This window comes from Sus scrofa, chromosome 2 (assembly GCF_000003025.6).
Source record: "Sus scrofa isolate TJ Tabasco breed Duroc chromosome 2, Sscrofa11.1, whole genome shotgun sequence".
Taxonomy (NCBI): domain Eukaryota; kingdom Metazoa; phylum Chordata; class Mammalia; order Artiodactyla; family Suidae; genus Sus; species Sus scrofa.
Window position 1 is genome coordinate 55,709,925 of NC_010444.4, and position 23,081 is coordinate 55,733,005.

At 35.2% G+C, this 23,081-nt stretch overlaps 2 pseudogenes; one reads left to right on the plus strand and one right to left on the minus strand.

Annotated features, from left to right (window-relative positions):
• LOC100626360 lies at positions 452–1,993 on the plus strand (annotated as a pseudogene).
• LOC102163098 lies at positions 10,655–17,981 on the minus strand (annotated as a pseudogene).

A 23,081-nucleotide genomic window follows, 5' to 3' on the forward strand; every position in this document is an offset into this window, starting at 1 on the left:
GAACATCAAAGAAATAGTAGTAAGATCCTGAAATTTATTTCAGACCTCCTTGCTTTTTTGGTACTCTACAATTTCATCATTCCAATTTCATTATATGTGACAGTCAAAATGCAGAAATTTCTTGGATCATTTTTTATTGGCTGGGATCTTTATCTCTATCATGAAGAATCAGATCAGAAATTTCATGTCAATACTTCTGATTTGAATGTAGAACTTGGACAGGTGGAATATGTTTTTACAGATAAAACTGGTACACTGACGGAAAATGAGATGCAATTTCATCAATGTTCAATTAATGGTGTAAAATACCAAGAAATCAATGGTAGACTTGTATCTGAAGGACCAACAATGGACTCTTCAGAAGGAAACTCATCTTATTTTAGTAGTATATCCCATCGTGCAACCAGTTCCTCTTTTAGAACCAGTCCTGAAAATGAAATTGAACTGATTAATGATTAAAGAACATGATCTCTTCTTTAAAGCAGTGAGTCTCTGTCACATTGTGCAAATTAGCAGTGTTCAGACTGACAGCACTAGTGATGGTCCCTGGCAATCCAACTTTGCTTCCTCCCAGTTGGAGTACTATGCATCTTCACCAGATGAAAAGGCTTTAGTGGAAGCTGCTGCAAGATTTGGCATTGTATTTATCGGCAATTCTGAAGAAACTATGGAAGTTAAAACACTTGGAAAACTGGAACGGTACAAACTGTTTCATATTCTGGAATTTGATTCAGATCTCAGAAGAACGAGTGTAATTGTTCAGGCACCTTCAGGTGAGAAGCTGTTATTTGCTAAAGGAGCTGAATCATCAATTCTCCCTCAATGTATAGGTGGAGAAATAGAAAAAAACAGAATTCATGTAGACGAATTTGCTTTGAAAGGGCTAAGAACTCCATGTATGGCCTATAGACAGTTTACATCTAAAGAGTATAAGGAAATAGATCGATGCCTATTTGAAGCCAGGACTGCCTTGCAGCAACAGGAAGAGAAATTGGCAGATGTCTTCCAGTTCATAGAGAAAGACCTGATATTACTGGGAGCTACAGCAGTAGGAGACAAACTACGAGATAAACTTCGAGAAACTATTGAAGCATTGAGAATGGCTGGTATCAAAGTATTGGTACTTACAGGAGATAAACATGAAACAGCTGTTAGGGTGAGTTTATCATGTAGACATTTTCACAGTACAATGAACATTCTGGAACTTATAAACCAGAAATCAGACAGTGAATGTGCTGAAAAATTGAGGCAGCTTGCCAGAAGGATTACAGAGGATCATGTGATTCAGCATAGCCTGGTGGTGAATGGGACCAGTCTGTCTCTTGCACTCAGAGAGCATGAAAAACTATTTATGGAAGTTTGTAGAAATTGTTCAGCTGTACTATGCTGTCGTATGGCACCACTGCAGAAAGTAAAGGTAATAAGACTGATAAAAATCTCACGTGAGAAGCCTATAACATTGGCTGTTTGTGATGGTGCTAATGATGTCAGCATGATACAAGAAGCACATGTTGGCATAGGGATCGTGGGGAAAGAAGGAAGACAAGCTGCAAGGAACAGTGACTATGCAATAGCTAGATTTAAATTCCTCTCCAAATTGCTTTTTGTTCATGGTCATTTTTATTATATTAGAATAGCTACCCTTGTACAGTATTTTTTTATAAGAATGTGTGCTTTATTACACCCCAATTTTTATATCAGTTCTACTGTTTGTTTTCTCAACAAACACTATATGACAGTGTGTACCTGACTTTATAAAATATTTATTTTACATTCTTACCTATTCTGATATATAGTCTGTTGGAACAGCATATAGACCCTCATGTATTACAGAACAAGCCCACCCTCTATCGAGACATCAGTAAAAACCGTCAACTGAGTATGAAAACATTTCTTTATTAGACCATCTTAGGTCTCAGTCATGCTTTTATTTTCTTTTTTGGATCCTATTTTCTAATAGGGAAAGATACATCTCTGCTTGGAAATGGCCAAATGTTTGTAAACTTGACATTTGGCACCTTAGCCTTCACAGTCATGGTTATGACAGTCACAGTGAAAATGGCTTTAGAAACTCATTTTTGGACCTGGATCAATCACCTTGTTACCTGGGGATCTATTTTATTCTATTTTATATTTTCATTGTTTTATGGAGGGATTCTATAACCATTTTTGGGCTCCCAAAATATGTATTTTGTATTTATTGAGCTCCTATCAAGTGGTTCTGCTTGGTTTGCCATAATCCTCATGGTTGTTAAATGTCTATTTCTTGATATTGTGAAGAAAGTATTTGACCGACAGCTCCATCCTCCAAATATTGAAAAGGCACAGATGGAAGAAGATAAGGGTTCAGTCAGCTCAGCATATGAATTTTCTGAAAGCAAGCACAGAGGGGAGGATAGTAGGCACCTGCTAGCTGAGGCTTGCAGCCAGCAGAACAGTTCTTGCGTGCACTAGGTAGTACTGCGCTGGACCTTCCTGGGGACACAGCTGCTAAGTTCTCAATCTTGGGGCATGCAATGGGAGAACTGGCCCTGACATTTCAGTTCTTACTTTACTAATCCCTTCAATGTTTCTCATATGTCATTTTTGTTTACCTGTTTCCCTTTATATTTGTGATCTTTACATTTTTTGTATGACCATACCTGAATACTTTGTTAATCTTCCTTTGGAGTTAATAGTGTTAAATTTTACCTCACCTCAAATTCTAACCTAGTAAGGTATTCTCAAAACCTGTTGTTTTATAGCCAACAATTTATTCCATTTCACTTCTTTTGAAAATGTCATGCTGTTTCTATTATTTGTGAAATCATTTTTCCCATTTGTAGTTGTGTGTCATTTTATACATGTTGATGTAATTAGACACCACATTACTTACCTAAGTCTGCCTCTTGAGTTTAATAGTCAAATGAGTGCATAAACTTGGGACTAAATAGTTTTCTGTCAACAACTCTCACTTCTTGTTTTTCATAAACTTTTTATAGTTATATCTTTATAATTAGAAAGTATGAATTAATGAGGACTTGTTTCACTCCCCGCTTGAGAATTAAACCCTAACAACCACTTGTTGACCTAATTTCTAATTGGGATATGAAAAATATTTGAATTGGTAGTAGTTATGGAATATAAAAATTCTTACCACTAATAGTTATATTTTTACTTGGAGTATTTTCCATTTTGTATATTTATTGATCAAGAAAGTGCTGTTTTCTGGGATAAACCTTCATAAATGGTGAGACTTTAAAACAAAGTTAATTGAAGATTATAAATCCTTTGACTCTACTCCAGATCATGCAGTGGGACATAATGTGAATTATTCTGGAAGACATATTTTTAAAACCAGATTCCTTTAATGAATTGCCCATGTTGAAGATTAATCAACTCTCAGTCACCATTCTTAATTGAAAATAAATCAAAGGTATTCTGGATTTTATTTGTATTTTGTTTAGGGTACTCCATACGATTATTGTTATAATGTAATTTATCTTGTATTTTGCTTTGGTAAATAAAGATTTTTAGTTTTTTGAAAAAAAAAGTGAATATCATGCAATATCTATTCTTTTCTCTATGAACTTTTGCACAATAAACTCTAAGTGGTTTCGGCATTTCTTTGAGATGTGTGAACTTTCAGAAATATAAGTCTCCTACTACTATGTAAATGGTAATGTAAGATAATTTTATGGAAAATCTTTGCAAAATTTAACATAGTGTCATCATCTGTGACAATCAGAACCTAGGCTATGCCTGGAGATCAGCTTGAAGGAGACACAGAGAGGGCTAATGCTGCAGCAAGCCATAGCCCAAGCAAACTCAGGGTCTATCTTTTATTAGGATTGTGGACAAAAAGTCAGGGGTGGTGGGGCAGAGACTATAGATAAAACTTACAAGGACCACACAAGCCTGGGAGGATTATGATTAACAGAGTCTGTTCTAACAATCATCAGATCTTATCTCGGGAAAGCATACATTAACCATTACAGCAGGCCTGTTTGTTTCCCTCACAGGGCCCCTAAGTCTTATCTACAGTTCTTTCTTAGCATAACCTTCTATTCTCTTTCCTTACTCTAGCTATGTGCTTTCAAGCTTGAGTCTTATGGCCCTGTTTTCTTCTACCCACAGTTCCTCATTTTTTGTTTTTTAAATTCCTCTTAGGTCTCAGAAGTTTGGGAGGTGTGGTGTCCACAATCATCATAATATCCTTCGTATCTTGGGTCATTTGACACGGGATAGTCAGGAGCTTCCTGCAGAGACAAAGGAAAAATAGCAAAGGAAGAATTTCAAATATTATAATTATCCAGTATTTATTATTAGGATGCTTAGGAGCACACATGGATTATTTTCTAACCAGGAGAGCCATGAGTCTTTCCATTTGTCTTTTAAGCATTGTTGAGCTTCTAATAACTGCTGGTATAAAGTGTCATCAAGAGTTAGTATCTCCTCAGACAAGTTTCCAGCAAAGGCTCCCTTTAAGTTAGCTTTAATTTGTGTCCGAGATTGGGAATGATTATAAACAAGAGAAGTCACACAAATATGTGAGTTTTGAGGATCACATGGTAGCTTAGATTGAAAAATCATATCCTTTTGTTCCTGGCCAATATATTCAACAGCAGATTCAAGAGCATCAAGTCGAGAAAGGACTTGTTTATCAATGTTGGTCTGTTGTAACATTTCCTGAGCAGCATTTACCATAAATTGGTTAAGATGATGTGCAGTTTGCAGCTATCAAAGAAGTTAGAGCTATTATTCCCAATATTAACCATCCAATAAATCCTTTTGTTGTTTTTCCTAACTGCCAAAATTTAGTAATTTGATGTAACAATCCAGCCCCCAAAGGATGCATATAAGGATCAGAACAATTTACAGAAATCCAAGAGGATGTACATTGTTTAAGGATTATCAGGTTACAATTATTAAATGCACTAATGTTTTTATAAGAAAGGCAATGATGAAAAACTCCATTTTTGGCTTGAATTATATAAAAATCTATACCATACTCCCTTTTTATGATCAGATTTTTAGAAAGAAAAAGTATATAAGGCTTAGAAACACAAACAGTTATCTAGGAAGTATAATTATTTACAAGAGAGAGACTATAACACTCTTCTACTTTTGCATATTGTCCATGACTCACTTGTCATGGAAAAAAGGTAAGACCCAATTTCCATGACTTAGTACGCCAAGGTAATGTTTCATTTTTCCTAAGAACTGTTGCTATAGGTCCAGAGAGACCATCATGCCACCAAAACATACATTGTTTAACCAGTTGGTCAAAGCAAAAAATGTTCTTTGAATCGTTGGCTGATCCTAGGAAGCCTCAAGGACCTCTAGCTATAAAAGTTAAATCACCATTTGGATATTGATATTCTTGATTGCCTAAGCAGGAGACCTGATTCCAATCACTTTGATATACTATCTTTGTCCAACAAGGGCTATGGAGGGAGAGTGTATCACTGGTGTTTCTTTTTTTTTTGTCTCTTCTAGGGCCGCACCCATGGCATATGGAGGTTCCCAGGCTAGGGGTCTAATTGGAGCCGTAGCCGCTGGCCTAGGCCACAGCCACAGCAATGCAGGATCCAAGCCATGTCTGCCACCTACGCCACAGCTCAAAGCAATGCTGGAACCTTAACCCACCGAGTGTGGCCAGGAATCGAACCCTCAACCTCATGGTTCCTAGTCAGATTCATTAACCACTGAGCCACAATGGGAACTCCACTGGTGTTTCTTTAGGTATATAAAATCCAGCTGCTCCAATAAAAGTCAAATTGGCTTTTTCATTTCCAACTTTTTCCTACACGTGTAAAAACTAGTGATTTGTTACTTTTAGGCAGGGCGACAACGAAGATTTTATTGTAAAACAAATTGAGGGAAAGGAATTTTCCAAAAAAGTGACATTTGTTTTTTACTTTCACACAATGCTCATTTTCGTTCAGGTATTGTGGATTTAAATCTATTCCACCAGCAAATGAATCATTTGTACTTATAGGAATTTCTGAGGACACCCAAGTCACTGGATCAAATATAGGGGGGTAGATAACATGTGCCCAATAAGTATATTGCCCAAGATTTCCTGTTAAATAGCTAAGCAATATTCCCCAGAAAACTACCTTTGTGTTAATGGAAATTATGGCTGTCATAGCCGGCAACATAGACTCAGGATCGATAGGTGCCCTTTGTTCCTGGAGCTGGCACTGAGCCTGCTGAGTGGACCTTTTTATTCCTCCTCAGGTGACATTAGGAGCTGTTTTATGAGTAGCTATTGTCCCCTGGTTAGCGACTATGTCACTCATCTCCATTCTCCTCTGATATTGCAAGGCTGAGTCCATCTCCTACATTGGCTGTACAAGTTGGAATTGATTCAGGGGAGTCCTTTGTGGGATATTTCACCAATCCATGACAAGGCTTGGTGTCTCTGGCAGGAACCCACAATGGTCCATTATCTGTAGAAACACAAGAATACCCTCAACTCCATGTTAAGAGTGAAAGGGGCCCTTCCCACTGTTTAGAAACGATATTCCTAAAATATGCTTTTGGTTTTAATCCTTGAGTACTTTGTTTCTTCAGTGTAAAAATGTTTTTGAGCTGGGGCAAGTGTATCTTCTCTCAAGTTTAAAAAATCATAAGTATATAAGGCTAAATCCAATGCTGCTTGTGGTGTTATATTAGGCCACCAGGCTTTATTCCCCCCCCCTTTTTGTTTCTTAAGGAAAATTTTCAGTGTGAGATGTACCTGATCAACAATTGCTTGAACTTGTGGATTGTAAGGGATTCCTGTTTTATGAGTTATTCCCCAAGCTGACAGAATTCTTTAAATGTTTTATTAATAGAAGCAGGTCCATCATCTGTTTTAATTTCTTTAGGTTTTCCCCACTGTGCAAAAGCTGAAACTAAATGCTGAAACGCTGCTTTGACATTTTCTTTACTATGGGAGGTACCACTCTAAGTATTGATTGAGACATGGATAAACTTAGCCTTTCCAAATTTAGGATAATGAGTAACATGTTTGCCATATCTAATTAGACTGTAAGACTCTGGGGTTTGTTCCTCCAGGAAAACCTATAGGTTGAAACAATTGACAATCAGGGCAAGTTCTTACAATTTGTTTTGCCTCTAGAACTACAAGATCAAATCTCTTTCTAAGAGATTTCCAATTTTCATGAGAAAGATTAGGAGAGTGTTTAGCTTCTTCAAAAGAACAGAAACTTACTAATTTATCTGCCTTATGATTCCCTACTTGTAACCAACTGGGCAAGTCTGTGTGAGACCAGACATGTCCAGTATACAAAAGAGCATGTCTCTGAGTGAGTAGGTTTTTTAAAGTTAACAATAAAGCAAACTGCTTATCCAATGGGATTTTTCACTCAGTCATTGGAAATTGAAGAATTAATTTTACTGCATATTGAGAACCACTAATAATGTTTCATGGATCGGAAAACATTTGTAAAGCTTTAAATATTGCTAACAATTCCAAATATTGAGTGGATCCGTAGAAGTTCCTTTGACTGACTTCCAATCTTTTTCAAACCAGGTAATTCCATAGTGATGAGTTTTTCCAGATGCATCTGTAAACAAATATTTAGCATCTGAAGTGGGGAAGGTTTTAATAATCCCTTCAGGCACCAAAAATTGTTCTTCACAAAGTTTAAATAATGGATGTTTGGGAAGATGATAATTATCTTTCCTGTAAAATCAGCTAATGCCTATTGTAGATCTATAGAAGTGGCAATAGCAATTTTGAAACATGCTCTTTAAAGAGGAAAAATGATTTGTTGTATATCCTGTCCTAATATTTGTATAGATTTCTGTCTGGCTTTTAAAAAAAGGTTTACAATATTTACAATTATGGGAGTCAAAGTATGTTTAGGTGTTAATGAAAGAAATACCCATTCAACACATTTATTAGGATTGATATTTTATCCAATTAATGCTGCTGAAAATACTTCCATATGCAGGATAAATAAGACAAGAGGCAAATAAGGGTCACATCTATGATAAGTATGAGTTAATTTTTTGTTAAATTAAATTTAACTCTTTTTTTGCTAAAGATGTTAACTCTCAAGGGGAATTTAAGTCCTCTTCTTTTAACAACACTGAGAGATTTTTAATTTCTTCATTTTTAATTCCTAACATAGGTCATACTCAATTAATTGTTTCCATCAATTGTTGTACATCATTAAGAGTTTTTACATTACTCTGTAAAGTCAACTTTTGAGGTTTAGTACATTGAGCAAACACATGTTGTCCTAAATAGTTTCAGGTCAGTTGTCGCTGTACTTTTTCAGGGGCTATCTGTAGGCTATATTTTGGAAAGTGTTGTGGCAATTTTTCTAATAACTTTAAAAGGACAGATGATTCTGGATGGGCAAATAAAATATAATCCATATAATGATAAATCATTATTTGAGGAGACTGTTCATAAATGGGCTTTAAGGCATGTTCCACTACAAGCTGACAAATGGTTGGGATCTTAATCATTCCCTGAGGGAGAACTCGCTATTGATAACTTTCTGGAGGGGCACAATTAACATAAGGGATGATTAAGGCAAACTTTTCTTTATCTTGTTCTGCTAAGGGTATTTTAAAAAAGGATCCTTTTAAATGGCTAATGATCAATGCCTAATGCCCATAGTTGGGGAGGGGACCCCTGGATGGCTGGATGGCCCATAGGTTGAATCACTGAATTAATAGATCTGAGATCATGTAATATTCTCCATTTTCCAGATTTTTTAATGTATGAAAAAAAAAAAACAAAAAAAAAAAAAACAGGAGAATTCCAGGGACTAACACTAGGCTCTATGTGTCCTGCCTCTAACTGTTCTTTTACAAGCCATTTAAGATGTTCTAATCTGCCCCCTTTTAATGGCCACTGCTCAACCCACACAGGTTTATTAGTTTTCCAGTTTAGGGGGTATAGTAGCGCCTGAGCAGTGGCAGTCAGAAATAAAAGTTTGAATTTTTATCTTCCATTGTTAGAGTGAATCTCGGCCCCACGGATTTATTGCAATAGGCAAAACATAAGGCTAAATAACAGCAGTCCTCTCATCTGGTCCTTTGCATTGTAATTCCTTTTTACTTTTTCGATCTCTCAGTTGTCCCCCAACTCCCCATCAGGAGCAGGCTCTGTTTTCCATTCTGGAGGCCAGTCTTGACAAGAAATAACTGTCCCATCGGCTCCAGTGTCTATTAACCCTTCAAAGAATTGATTTTCTAGGAGTAGTTGGAAAAGAGGTTTATGTTCTCCTATTTCAGCAAGCCAGTATTGCTCTCTTTTATGAGAAGAGCTTCCAAAATTAGCTTTTCCTTTTTCTTGAATGCCTGAGTGAGGAGTCCAGAAAGGCGGAAGCAATAATTAAACAATTTTTGGCCCTTTTGTAAGGCAGTAAGTTGGTGGACTTGCACAATTATTTTTATTTCACCTAAATAATCCAAATCAATAACTCCCGGGAGAATTTGTATCCCTTTTAAAGTAGAACTAGACCTGGCAATTATTAATCCCACCATTCCTTTAGGTAAGGGTCCATAAACTCTGGTGGAGAGAAGACAAACCTTTCCCAGTTCATCACAAATGACATCATTACTTAATGGGAGATCCAATCCTGTGCTTCCTCTTGTGGCAGACCATAAGGTGGCCACTGAGGTTCCTAGAGCTGGGCAGTCCAGGTCTCTCATCTCTGGGAAAAAGACCTCCTTCTTTGTTCTTGGGCTAGGGAAGGGTTGCCCATCTTCCAGTTTCCCTGCCAGGACTAAGAGATAGAATTGCCCTCTTTGTCAAATTTGGACTTACACAAATTAGCCAAATGTTTTCCTTTTTTTACATTTTGGGCATATACCAGGTTCTCTCAAATTATTAGGGGGGCCTCTACTATTTTCTATTCTACATTCTTTTTAAAAATGTCCCCTTTTTCCACATTTAAACAGATGGCCAGATTTGGTCCTTGTTTAAGGGCTACTGCTAAAAGCTTAGCTTTATAAGATTCTGAGCCCACATTCTGACAAGCTTTAATATATTGAGCAATGGTCGCTGTTGGATATTGGGGGATCAGTTTTAGGGATTTTATAATTTTTCTATAGTCCTCATTAGCATTTTCCACTGTTAGAGACATTAGTAAGGCTTCAGCAGCTTTGAGATTATCAATTTGTCTTTATACTGCCTCTTGGAGTTGATTAACCAATTCCATGTAAGGTTGATTAGGCCCTTGTCTAATCTGAGCAAAGGAGCCCTGAGATTTTCCTGACAGTGGAATCTTAGTAAAGATTCATCTGACTATTTCTGTAATTTTTTTCCCTTACCAGAGGAGGAAGGTGGGCTTGCTGATGAGGCATATCCCATTGCTCTTATCCTAATAACTGTTCATAAGATATATTTACTCTATTATCAAGATTTCTCATAGCTTGTTGTATACAAGCGTCCCTTAATTTTTGAGTAAAAACTGCATACTGAGCAGGGGTTAAAAGGGTTTTCATTAACATACTCCAGTCCCACATACACACAGAGGTACTCGCTGCTATAGTTTAAAGTACCCCTATGGTGTATGGACTCTGTATACCATATTGTTCGACAGACTCTTGGAATTCTTTTACCATGCTAAAAGGAAGTCCTTCATGTTCCCAATTTCTGCCTTGCCTTCTTATTCCCGGGAACATTCCTATTTTTTCAGTCTTAAAGGCCTCTGACATACATTTCTGCATCACCGTAGGAGATTGGGAAGCAGGGACGCACTGGACCAGAATGGTAGAGTAGCTCAATTGGTGTTACAGATTTTTTGCATAGGAGCTTCGCATCGATTAACTTTGTTTCCAATGGAGGGGCAGAAGGGGAAGGGGCAGTACGTGTCTTCTCCCATATTATCTCTTCCTTCCCCTTGTCCTCCTCATTATCACTTCTTTTTTCCTCGTGTAAGGGCAAAGTGGCATATTCCGCCTCAGAAACAACGGGGGTAGTCACTCTTGACCATAGTCAAGTTACAATTGCTTATGGGCCTATTTCTCCCTTCTCTGTGTGTCTTTGTTTAATAAGGGTCCTTCCTACTTATTTCCAGATTTCTAAATCAAAAGTTCCATGCTCTGGAAATCATGGGCAGCAATGCTGAATATTAGACAACAATTTTAACAAAGCTTTCATGTGAATGTTTACCCCTGCAGCCATTCCTAACGTTTGTAACACTCATATATTTTCTCTGCTGAGGCCACAGGGAGTTTCCCATTTTAGTCTCCTATTAGATTCCTGTGTTGGAGAATCCTAATACAGTTTCTTTTTCTCTTACCTTGTCAGGGGAAATTGTAGTCTTGGAGCAACGGAGCTAACTATCCTTCCAGAGTCACTGTCTCTTTAAATCATGTGGCGGGGGCAGGGTGGGGGTCACCACTTGTCATCATCTGTAACAATTAGAATTTTAGGTGACACCTGGAGATCAGCTTGAAGGAGACACAGAGAAGCCTAATGCTGTAGCAAGCCATTGCCCAGAGCAAACGGGTCTATCTTTTATTAGAATTGTAAACAAAAAACATGGGGGGAAGAGACTATAGATAAAACACAAACCTGGGGGGATTATGATTAACAGAGTCTGTTCTAACAATCATCAGATCTTATCCTTCAGGAAGGCATACATTAACCTTAACAGCAGGCCTGTTTGTTCCCCTCACAGGGCCCATAAGTCTTAACTATCTACAGTTCTTTCTTAGCATAACCTTCTTGACATTCCAAGAGGAGGTCATGGTTTTCCATGACTTTTATAGTCTATTCTCTTTCCTTTCTCTAGCTATGTGCTTTCAAGCTTGAGTCTTATGGCCCTGTTTTCTTCCACCCACAACATAGCACATCTCCTGGCTCAGATAATTCCTTGAAATATCATATGTCACTGTTCAAAAAATATCAGAGCCTATATCAGTTGGTTATTACAGTATGAAATACAATCCTTATTTATCTATATGCTGAAATAGTTAAGTAATGCTTTTATAAAACTTGACAGGAGATTTTTATCTGATGTTTTTCATTGAAAAAATATTTTGAGTATTCATACAATTATTTTTCTTGAGTGCAAATAGCAGCTCTAACAAAACATCTTCTGCAATGTAGCTCATGTGTTTAATTGTGGTCTAGAGACTGAGTTTTCCCTAAAGGAATTTTGCAAAAATATATGAGTTTCCATATAAGATTCCATATGATTACGGAGCCAGCTCATTTAACTTGAGACTTTTAAATGTCTTGTATAAGATTGAAAAATGACTCCTAAAAAATTTGAATTTTGTGTGAATTTTTCATGCTAAATGATTAAAGGCATATTGTCCAAGGCAAAAAATAGGCATAATCTTACAAAGTCATAATATGATAATAGTCATAGAGTGATAATATTTCCTTTATGGTTTGTAAAATTTTTGGAATATTAAAAATCTTTTTATGCCTCTGTAGCATTGCCACATTAAATAGTTCAATAATTAAGAATACATGTGGTTCTTTCTGTTACCTACAAGTGATACAATTTTATTTAAAAATGATTATCCAAGAAGGAATTACTATGAATCTCTAATTACAACCTTTAAGTGGAGCTGAAGGGAATTTTGTTCTATTTTTCTGGCTATACCTGCAGCATATGGAAAATCCTGGGCCAGGGTTTGATCTGAGCCACAGATTCAACCTATGCCTCAGCTGTGGCAATGCAGGATCCTTTAACCCACTGCCCTGGGCTAGGAGTGGAATCCATGCCTTCACAGTAATCCAAACCACTGTAGGTAGATTCTTAATCCACTGCACCACAGCAGTTATTATAAGAGGCAATATATATCAGTGGAGAGGAATTTTAAATGTTTTATGAAATGAAAGACAATTGATATGTCTGTTTATCTAGAGCTTACCTATGTTTTCAAGGTGAGCATCAAGGACATGAATTGATGAAGGCAAAGAAGTCTCATTCACAGTAAAAATCATTCAGTATCATGTAACTAGAATTGTCTATACCTCTGAGGCAAGTCAGAAGAAATTGTAGTTCCTTGTTGAGTTTACTGCAACTTATATTTAAAAGAAAAACGTGTTTACTCTCAGATATTGTATTTAAAATGCATTTTACTTCAATGATTATGTATAGTTAAATTTTATTATTTTTCTTACACATAATATTTTTTATTTGGGCTATTTCAGGGCTGGTAGGTTATACATATATTAATTATATGATTTCTTCAGAAAGAATATAAAAGTATGTATTTGAGATTTATTTGGTCTTTTTTTGAGTTTGAATCATTTCAGTGTTATAAGGGCAAAGGGGCTGTGGATGATCTTATTGCAGTAGTCTAGACCAGGATTCAATCCATCTGTGTGTACTCTACCTGAGAGAGCATGACTCTGGTGCACCTTGTATTTCTAATGGGGTGGAGGAATGTCTGTTTCTTCCTTATTTTACCTTCAAGTTTCTATGCTAAATTTAGCACAAAATCATATTTACCAATATTTTGGGAATGATTAAAATATGTAAAATAAGTCAACTATTTAAAAAATTACAAATACATATTGAAAATTTAAGCAGGTCCACTCAAACATTTTTGCAAATTGTATGTCTCCATAGGAGAGGAGTGCTAGCTATTTACACTTTTGTTTCTTAAACTCTATTTTATTATTGCCTGAAAATATTAAGAATGTAGCATATTATCTATATCCATGGATTTCAGTTCTACATATTTCTTTAATTTTCATCTCCTGAAATGAGCTACTAAATCTTAAATTAACTGTACAGTAAAGATTTTTAGTGACAGCAAATCTTAAAATTCAAGGGAAAATTAGGGATGCAATGAAAAAATATATGTGGATTAGAATAATAATCTGGACAGGTTGTATTGTGATAAAAATACATATTTAATTACTTTGAAAAACTTGTTTAGGTAAAATTTGTGATTATTTGTTAATGGGTATAATAAGAGTAAAGTCATTCTAAAATCTAACAAAGTGAAAAAAAATGATAATGTTTCTTCCTCTCTCCTCCAAAATGTTCTGGCTTTGGTTTAAAACACACTTTAAGTGGATGTTATTTTAATTTTCTTAGCTCACATTGAAGGTCCAAGTAATTAAATTTCTTTAGTTGGATTTTTAATTTGTTTAAATCTATTGGTAAATATAATATCATAAAGTCTCCCAGTCCTCAATAAATTTATTTTCATATTAATGTCAACTGAAGCTCTAGTTTGGAATTTTGCCAAAATCAGGGAAATGACTTTAGGTGTTGGAATAGGGGGGTGGGATGTGGGAGACTTTTTTCTTTTGAGGGAAAGGAGATGCAGGTATCTTTTAGGTGCTTCTGAACTGAATGTTTTGGTGGGGCACTTTAACATATCAAATGAATTTTAACATAATACAGCATAGCCTAAGATTGAGGTCTTCAACTTTATGGTGAAGATTTTATGCCATTAAATGTTTTTAATAATTTCTGTGATACATACTGTATTTGGAATCTGAAGTGAGAGAAATCCTAATTAGTAACTCCCTAATGCTTAAGAAAAGGCCTCAGAATTCTGTCTTTATTGAAAAGCAGTAAAGAGAACAATAAATATACCTTTTAAACATGACAGAAATTTAAAGCATATTCAATACTACCATGAATTTGTAAGGAATCAAGTATGATCAATGTGTCAACTTATTGTAAACAAGCTAGGGTCACACCCTCTTGGTAAATACACTTCTCAGTAAATACACCCTCTCAAAGTTGTCCTGTGTGTGTAGATTCTGATTAAGCCCAGAATGACTGGGTTACTTTGCTGTACAGTAGAAATTGACAGAACAATGTAAGTCAACTGTAATAAAATAAATAAATAAATAAATAAATAAAATAACTATATGACATGATGGAGGTTTTACAAAGGAGCTTATTCTATGGCAGTAATTATATGCACAATTCACTCACTTGTATAGGAAGTTTTTAATCAGTTTTATTTATAATAGCAAACATTTTACAGCAGATGCAACAATTGTGACTTAGTCCTACAGTAGAATGCTACATAACAATAAAAATATTTACATTATTGAGATGTAGAAAAATACTTGGGTCTTATAAACATATTGAGAAACTGGTGCCAAGCTTTAATTCAAAGAGAATGAAAGTCATAATAACAATAATTATCATTACTGGGACAAAAGAACCAACATCAAAGGAGAATACAGAATACAATGATGGAAATTGTTTAACTCTAGTTTTCTTTTTTTTTTATTTACTCTATTAAATTTATTTATTTTTTGTCTTTTAATAATGATTTTTATTTTTTCCATTATAGCTGGTTTACAGTGTTCTGTCAATTTTCTACTATACAGCAAGATGACCCAGTTACACATGAATGTATACATTATTTTTTCTCACATTATCATTCTCCATCATAAGTGACTAGTTATAATTTCCAGTGCTATACAGCTCTAGTTTTCTTTAATGAAATTATTGGAAATTCCATTTTCCCAGCTGAGCGGTGCATGATCTTAGCCTGATTCTGAGCTCTTTCAGTTTCCCCACATTTCACATCTGATCTGTCCTGAACAACAAATGTCTGCCTTGCATTTTTCTATGGAATCTGGCTACTTCTTGCTTCTCCACAATAACCACTTTGGTCCAAGATATTTTATCACAATGAGACTGCTACAATGTCTTAACAGTCCATTTCAATCCTGTTGACAAAACCTAGTTATAATTTCTTATCTTATTAAATGACCAAATTTTATATTAGTCTACTTCATATTACAAATTCTGTCTCCATTACATCTACTCAATTCCTGAAGCCCAGTAATTTACTCTTTGACCTTCTTTGGTTTGCCAAATATTTTCTCTACTAAGGACAACCTCATTTACTTCTTCTATTTAGATAACATATCACCACATATCCATCTGACTTAATTTCTTTTTTCACTTCATTCTTGACCACCTTAGTTTTCACTTAGAAAATGGAATTTTATAGAAATTTTATTTTTTCATGAAAAATATTACTTTTTGTGTAGGATAAAATTATTTGATTTACTGAATGTCTCCCTATACTGAAATGTGAACTTTATGATATCAGATATATCTATCATTTTTATCTTTGATTACTTGGTTATCACCAGTGCTAAACACATTATTAAAGTATTAAATATATGTTGAATGAGTGGTTTACATACCTTGCTCTCTATTAAGATTTAGTCATTTCTAGATTTCCTTAATAGTATGTGTTAGAATAAACTATGTTTTTTTATCATTTATAAAGATTTTTATTTTTTTCATTATAGCTGGTTTCCAGTGTTCTGTCAATTTTGTACTGTATAGCAAGGTGACCCAGTTACTCATACATGTGTGCATTGACTTTTCTCACATTATCATGCTCCATCATACGTGACTAGCCATAGTTCCCAGAGGTATACAGCAGGATCTCATTGCTTATCCATTTCAAAGGCAATAGTTTGCATTTATTAACCACAAATTCCCAATCCATCCCACTCCCTCCCCATTGATAGATGATTAGATTAAGAAGGTGTGGTATATATACACAATGGAATACTACTCAGCCTTTAAAAATCAAAATAATGCCATTTGAAGCAATATGGATGGAACTAGAGAGTCTCATATTAAGTGAAGTAAGAAAGAGAAAGACAAATAACATATGATATCACATATCTGAAATGTAATATATGGCACAAATGAACCTTTCCATAGAAACTGTTTTCTATGCATTGCATCTCAGGTGTTAAATATCCATTTCAAAATATTTCTAATAAGGAAACATCAGGTTAAGAGTTGAATTATATTGCTTTAGAAGCTAACTAATTTGGAAATTACACTGTACCTTTACCTTCTGTATTGAAAATCCATGAATTTCCAGTAGAAATGCTGGAGGAAATTCTGATATCAGGAGTATTCAAGACTTTTATACTTTGTTTCATAAACATTTCCTATAATTCAAATATTTCTAGGCAGTTTTATCATTTTCATATTGCACAACAGTACTCTAGGCCCATGTATTTATGTTGATCAATCTGAGTCAATAAGGAATTCCTAGTCAAATTTTCTGCATGAATAGTCAAGGCACCCATGACTCCTTTATTCCCCAAGATGTAGATAAATGGGTTCAGAAGAGGTGTAATAACAGTATAAAACACAGCTACTATCTTATCCTCTTCAGGGGAATGCAAGGAATGTGGCCTTGTATAGATGGAGAGAGTGGTCACATATAACAGGCTTGCCACAATAAGGTGATAGCTTTTGTCTGTCCTTTTGTTGAACTCATCTGGAACACCACAGTAAGCATGCAGGCGTAGGAAGCTAGAACCATGAAGTGATTAACAATTCAGATCTATAGAAAGTAAGTTGAAATACATGCACTGTATGTGTTAAAGAGTTGATAGAACAATTGGTCCATACACATGTGACCATGAACCAACAGATCATCTTGCTCATATGTACAGGGTAATGTAAAGGATGACAGATGGCCACATAGAAATCATAAGACATGAAACCAAGGGCTTCGGTTCCACCAAGGGCCAAGGCAACAAATGTTTGAATATCACAGCCTAAAAAGTAACACTTTACTTCTGGACAGAAAGTTAATTGATGGGAGTTCCCGTTGTGGCGCGGTGGTTAACGAATCCGACTAGGAACCATGAGGTTGAGGGTTCGGTCCCTGGCCTTGCTCAGTGGGTTAAAGGATCTGGCCTTGCCGTGAGCTGTGGTGTAGGTTGCAGACATGGCTTGGATCCCACGTTGCTGTGGCTCTGGCGTAGGCCGGTGGCTACAGCTCTGATTAGACCCCTAGCCTGGGAACCTCCATATGCCGCAGGAGCGGCCCAAGAAATGGCAAAAAGACAAAAAAAAAAAAAGGAAAGTTAATTGCCATCTTGGGCATACTGTGTATATCAGGCCGATGAAGGAGAGTTAACTGAGTAGAAAGTACATTGGACTGTGGAGTCTGGTGTCCAGTTGAGTGAGAAGAATTAGGATGATGTTCCATATCAAAGCTACTGAAAATACCATTGCAATGGCAACAAAGAGAAAAGAGTCATTAGATTATATTGGAAAAGACCAAGAGGTATAATATGTTAAGTGTGTCATTTCACTTTCTCCAGGCCTGCTACCATTTCTGCTGAAAAATTCACTGATGGATTTATTAGGGGTTTTATTGTTGGTTACTTCTTTTTGTTCCTGACTTCTTTTAACATTTTTTCCATAATACTGATTGCTGAGAGTTTAGTTAAAATGTGTCCTGGAGAAGGTCTTTTCTTTTTTCTATTGGGGAAATAGGATATTATATTTGGCTTTATGCACTTTTATGTCCAAATCCTGCCCTAGGTTTCGAAAGTTCTCAGATACAATTTTTTTCATTTTTTCTTTTTTCGGTCTTTTGTCTTTTTAGGGCCGCACCTGCAGCATATGGAGGTTCTCAGGCTAGGGGTCTGATCAGAACTGTAGCCACTGGCCATAGCCACAGCAATGCCAGATCTGAGCCACATCTGTGACCTACACCACAGCTCATGACAGTTCCAGATCCTTAACCCACTGAGCAAGGCCAGGGATCAAACCTGCAACCTCATGGTTCCTAGTCAGATTCGTTTCTGCTGCACCGCAACAGCAACTCCTATTTTTTTTAAAAATAAACTTTCTGCCCCCTTCTCCTCTCCTCTTTAAATATTTGCTTTTCTGATAAAAGAAAATAGCTGTAGAGGCTTTCTATAATGTTTTATATCTTAGTTTCCTCTCCTCTTATAAATGTATTATTTGATGAGCATGCTCCCTGTCTACTTAAGCCCACTCTCACAAATTCGCTTTGGATTGCATACAGGAAGTGAGTAGCAGAGTGGTGGAAGGGGTGAGTTTAGCATTTGGGGCTTTGCTGATATTCATGAGCCCACTGTGGCGATCTTCATGTGGGGTACTCTCATAGGATGTGGTCCAACTTTCAGCTTAAATTCCAAATCAGACAGTAGGAACTGCATTATTTTAATGTGCTTTAATATTCTTAACTGTTTCCATCCCGTCCTCCTCCTTCCTCCAAATCATAGATATTTCTTCTCAAAATCAGGGTGCTGATATAGAGAAATTGGTTTCTCTAGAAATAACCCACACCAACTGGATAGCCAGTCACTCACCAACTGCATTTTCTGCTCCCTGTGTGGGAAAAGTCACTGGTGACCACTGCCAAACAGCATAGGCTCTTCCTGTTTTGACTTAAGAAGGGAACAGATTCTGTTCAATTCCTTCCTTTCCTTTGCCTTCAAACTCTTCTTTAACCTGCACTGATGGCATTCTGAAATCTTCCCCTAGACAAGCTAGACTTCTGCAAATTCAGTCTCACCCATGGATATCTGTCCAGATTTTCACTCTTGAGGTGTTTTTCCCAATCATGGTAATGGGAACGAAGCAATTTTTCTGATGTCTAGAGACTACAGACTTAGAAAGGTCTTATAAATTTTCATGTGGTCATTGGGCAAGAGTCCCAGATCTCTTGGAGTAAAGTGCTTAAGCACATGTTTATTTGTAGATGTCTAACTATTTCCTAAAAAAAAAATGGGAATGAGAAAAACAGAAATGATTCAAGCTGCCATGATGTGCTTGTCACTCCCTACAGCATTTTGGATATACTATTTCTCATAAAGTTTCTACTAAAAAATTTGCCCATAGCCTGATTGTTTGTTTTTTATAAGCTATTTTCTTCTCTTACTGCTATTAAAATTCTCTGGTTTTGATTTTTAACAGTATTACTTATATTCATTTTGAGGAAATCATTACAAATTAAATTAGAATGATTTATTAGCTTCATGAATTTCATTGTCAAAGCCTCACCTCGGATTTTGGATGTTCTTAGAAATTACCCCATTTTTTTTTCAACCCTTTTTTCCTTTCTATTTGTTCTGCAAATCCTATGATTCTGATATTGATTCTTTGCATAGTTTCCTATGTGCACTAAATTCTTCTTTATTATTTTTTCAATCTTTTTTCTTTGTTCTCTCAGATTTTACCATTTCATTTATTCTGATTAACTGATTAGATATTATGTTAGTCTATTCTACTTTTGATGCTTTCTGTTACTTTTTAAAAATTTAATTCGTTGAATTATTTAGCTTCAGAACTTAGAACAACTTCCAAGTTTTTCTCAAATTGAACTAAGTCATACATGTATATAATAGAAAATGGTTACAAATTTTTGTTGGAGAAACCCACTATGATTCATCATATCATGTCATAGAATATCTTAGTTTTGTGCTTTATAACAAATGTATAAAGAATTCTGAGATAATTTAATGTTTATACACCTTTAGTAAATATTTTAATATAAGATGCTTGTAGGTGCACACATTAGGGTATCTTGAAATAAAAAAAGAGGGCAAGTTTTTGTCAGAAGATAAAAGGGAAAAATTTTAGCTTTGAATCAATGATAATTAATATGCTACTTCATTAGAAGGGAATTAGTAAGTTTAATTTACAATTAAATAAATAACTTTAAGCTTTTTCTGATGTATAGTAAATACTTTTTTCCCTAAATTGATAACATTTAATCTATACTAACAGAAATAAATGTTAGCTAATTAATTCAAAAAAAGCTGGTGTATTCCTTACTTAAAATTGTTTATTTGCTCTTTATTTCAGTTTACAGACAATAAAATTCAAAACTGAGAAATACAGTAAGGGGAAATCTAAACTCTTATATGATATTTAACATCTGACAAGCAAATATGTATGAAAAGCTTATATGTATGAAAAGCAATTACTTACTTCCTAAAAAATAAACATGATTCTAGTCTACTATCTAAATATATTTTAAAATGAGTGAAATTATTTGTGTGGACAAATAATCTAAATGCTGTATATTCTTTTTAGCATTAAAGAGTATTTTTCTGCAATTTACAGATGCCTTATTTTAATGTCACCATTTCTCAATGTGTGATTATTCAGTAAATGCAGATTCATTTTATGAAATGGAGAGAGATACATTCAACCAAGGTGATTAGGGAAAATTTTATGCATTAAGCAATAATCATGTTTTCCTCTTAAAGTGCAGGCAGTTTTGTTTAATGGAATTTTCAGATATTATCTGCTTGGATATTTAAACCATGACTACAGGAAATAAACACATTGAAAGAGATTTTATACCTCTCAGTATTTTTCAATTGGGCAAATAGACATTTGCCACTTTGCTACTATTGCAATCCTCCTTTCAGTGACACTGATGAGGCAATATCTGAGTAATAATTTTGAGATGACTATAAGGTTTTTGTCATTCCTTTTATTGATGTGGTGTATCATATTAATTGATTTGCATGTGTTGAACCAAACTAGTGAACTATGGATGAAGACTGCTTGGTCATAGTTTATGATCTTTTTTATGTGTTGTTGGATTCAGTTTGATAATATCTTGTTAAGAAATTTTGCATGTTTATTCATCAAAGCTATTGGCCTGTAATTTTCTTTTTTGATAGTGTCTTTATCTGGTTTGGGTTTCATAGAATTCATATTACTTTTATAACAGTGGTTTCATAGAATGTCTTTGGGAATGTTCCTTCCTCTTCAAATTTTGGAAACTTTTGAAAAGAATCAGTATAAGTTCTTGTTTCTACATTAGTAGAATTCACCTATGATGCCATCAGGTCCTAGACTATTATAAGGAGGTTTTTGGTTTTTGTGTGCTTTGTTTTATAGTTACACCTGCTGCATATGGAAGTTCCCAGTCTAGGCATCAAATTGGGGATGCAGCTGAGGACTATGCCACAGCCATGGCAACACCGGCTCCATCTAAGCCACGTCTGTGACCTACACTGGAGCTTGCAGCAATGCTGAATCCTTAACTCACTGAGCAAGGTCAAGAATTGAACCCTCATACTTAAGGACACTATGTTGTATTTTTAACTCACTGAGCCACAATGGTAAATCACTTTTTTTTTTTTTAGAGATACTATTTTATTTCTAGTGATTTGTCTAAATAAAATTTTCTATTTCTTCTGGATTCAATTTTGGTGGGTTCTGTTTCTAGAAATGTCTCTTTCTTACAGATTACTCAATTTGTTGGCATATAATTTTCATAATAATCATAAATACATAAAATTTTTTCATATTCCTGCAGTATCAGTTGTTATTTCTCATTTCTTATTTTGTTATTTTTTGAATTTTTTTTTTTTTTGTCTTTTTGCCTTTTTCTAGAGCCACTCCCGTGGCATATGGAGATTCCCAGGCTAGGGGTCTAATTTGAGCTGTGGCCACCAGCCTACACCAGAGCCACAGCAATGTGGGATGCGAGCCACATTTGCAACCTACACCACAGCTCATGGCAACACCAGATCCTTAACTCACTGAGCAAGGACAGGGATCAAACCCCCAACCTCATGGTTCCTAGTCGGATTCGTTAATCACTGAGCCATGATGGGAACTCCTTTTTTTTTTTTTTTTTTTTTTTTTTTTTTGGTCTTATTTTTGAATTCTTTCTCTTTCTTTTTGGTGAGACTGACAAGAGGTGTGAAGACTTTGTTTACACTTTCGAAAAACTAGCTGTTAATTTTATTGATTTGTGTCTCTTTTTAAAATTTTCCTTTCTAATTTATTTTCTCTTAATCTTGATTACATACTTCTGCTGAAATTAAGTTTTGTTTTTTCTTTTATTTTTAATTATTTTAGGAGGTATATTAGATTGTTTATTTGAGAGTTGTCTTGTTTTTTGAAGAAAGCCTGTGTTGTTATGAACTTCCCTCTAAGAACAACATTTGCTCATCCCATAGATTTTGTATAATGTTTTCATTGTCATTTCCTTCGAGTATTTTTTAATTTCCTTTTTTTTCCTTATTGGACCATTGGTATTTTAGTAATATGTTTTTAGTTTCCATGTAACCTTTTTTTAAATTTCTTTTTCTGTGGTTGATTTCTAATTTCATGATGTTGTGGTAAAAAAGATGCTTATGATAGTTTCTATACTCTTAAATTTGTTGAGGCTCATTCTGTGCTTTGTATGTGGTTACTCCTAGAGAATGTTCCACATGCACTTGAAAATAATGTATATTCTAGGTTTTTTTGGAGGGCATGTAATATCCTGAAAATATCAAGTCTAACTGTTCTATTGTGTCATTTAAGATCTCTGTGGTCATATTGATTTTCTGTCTAGATCTGTCCACT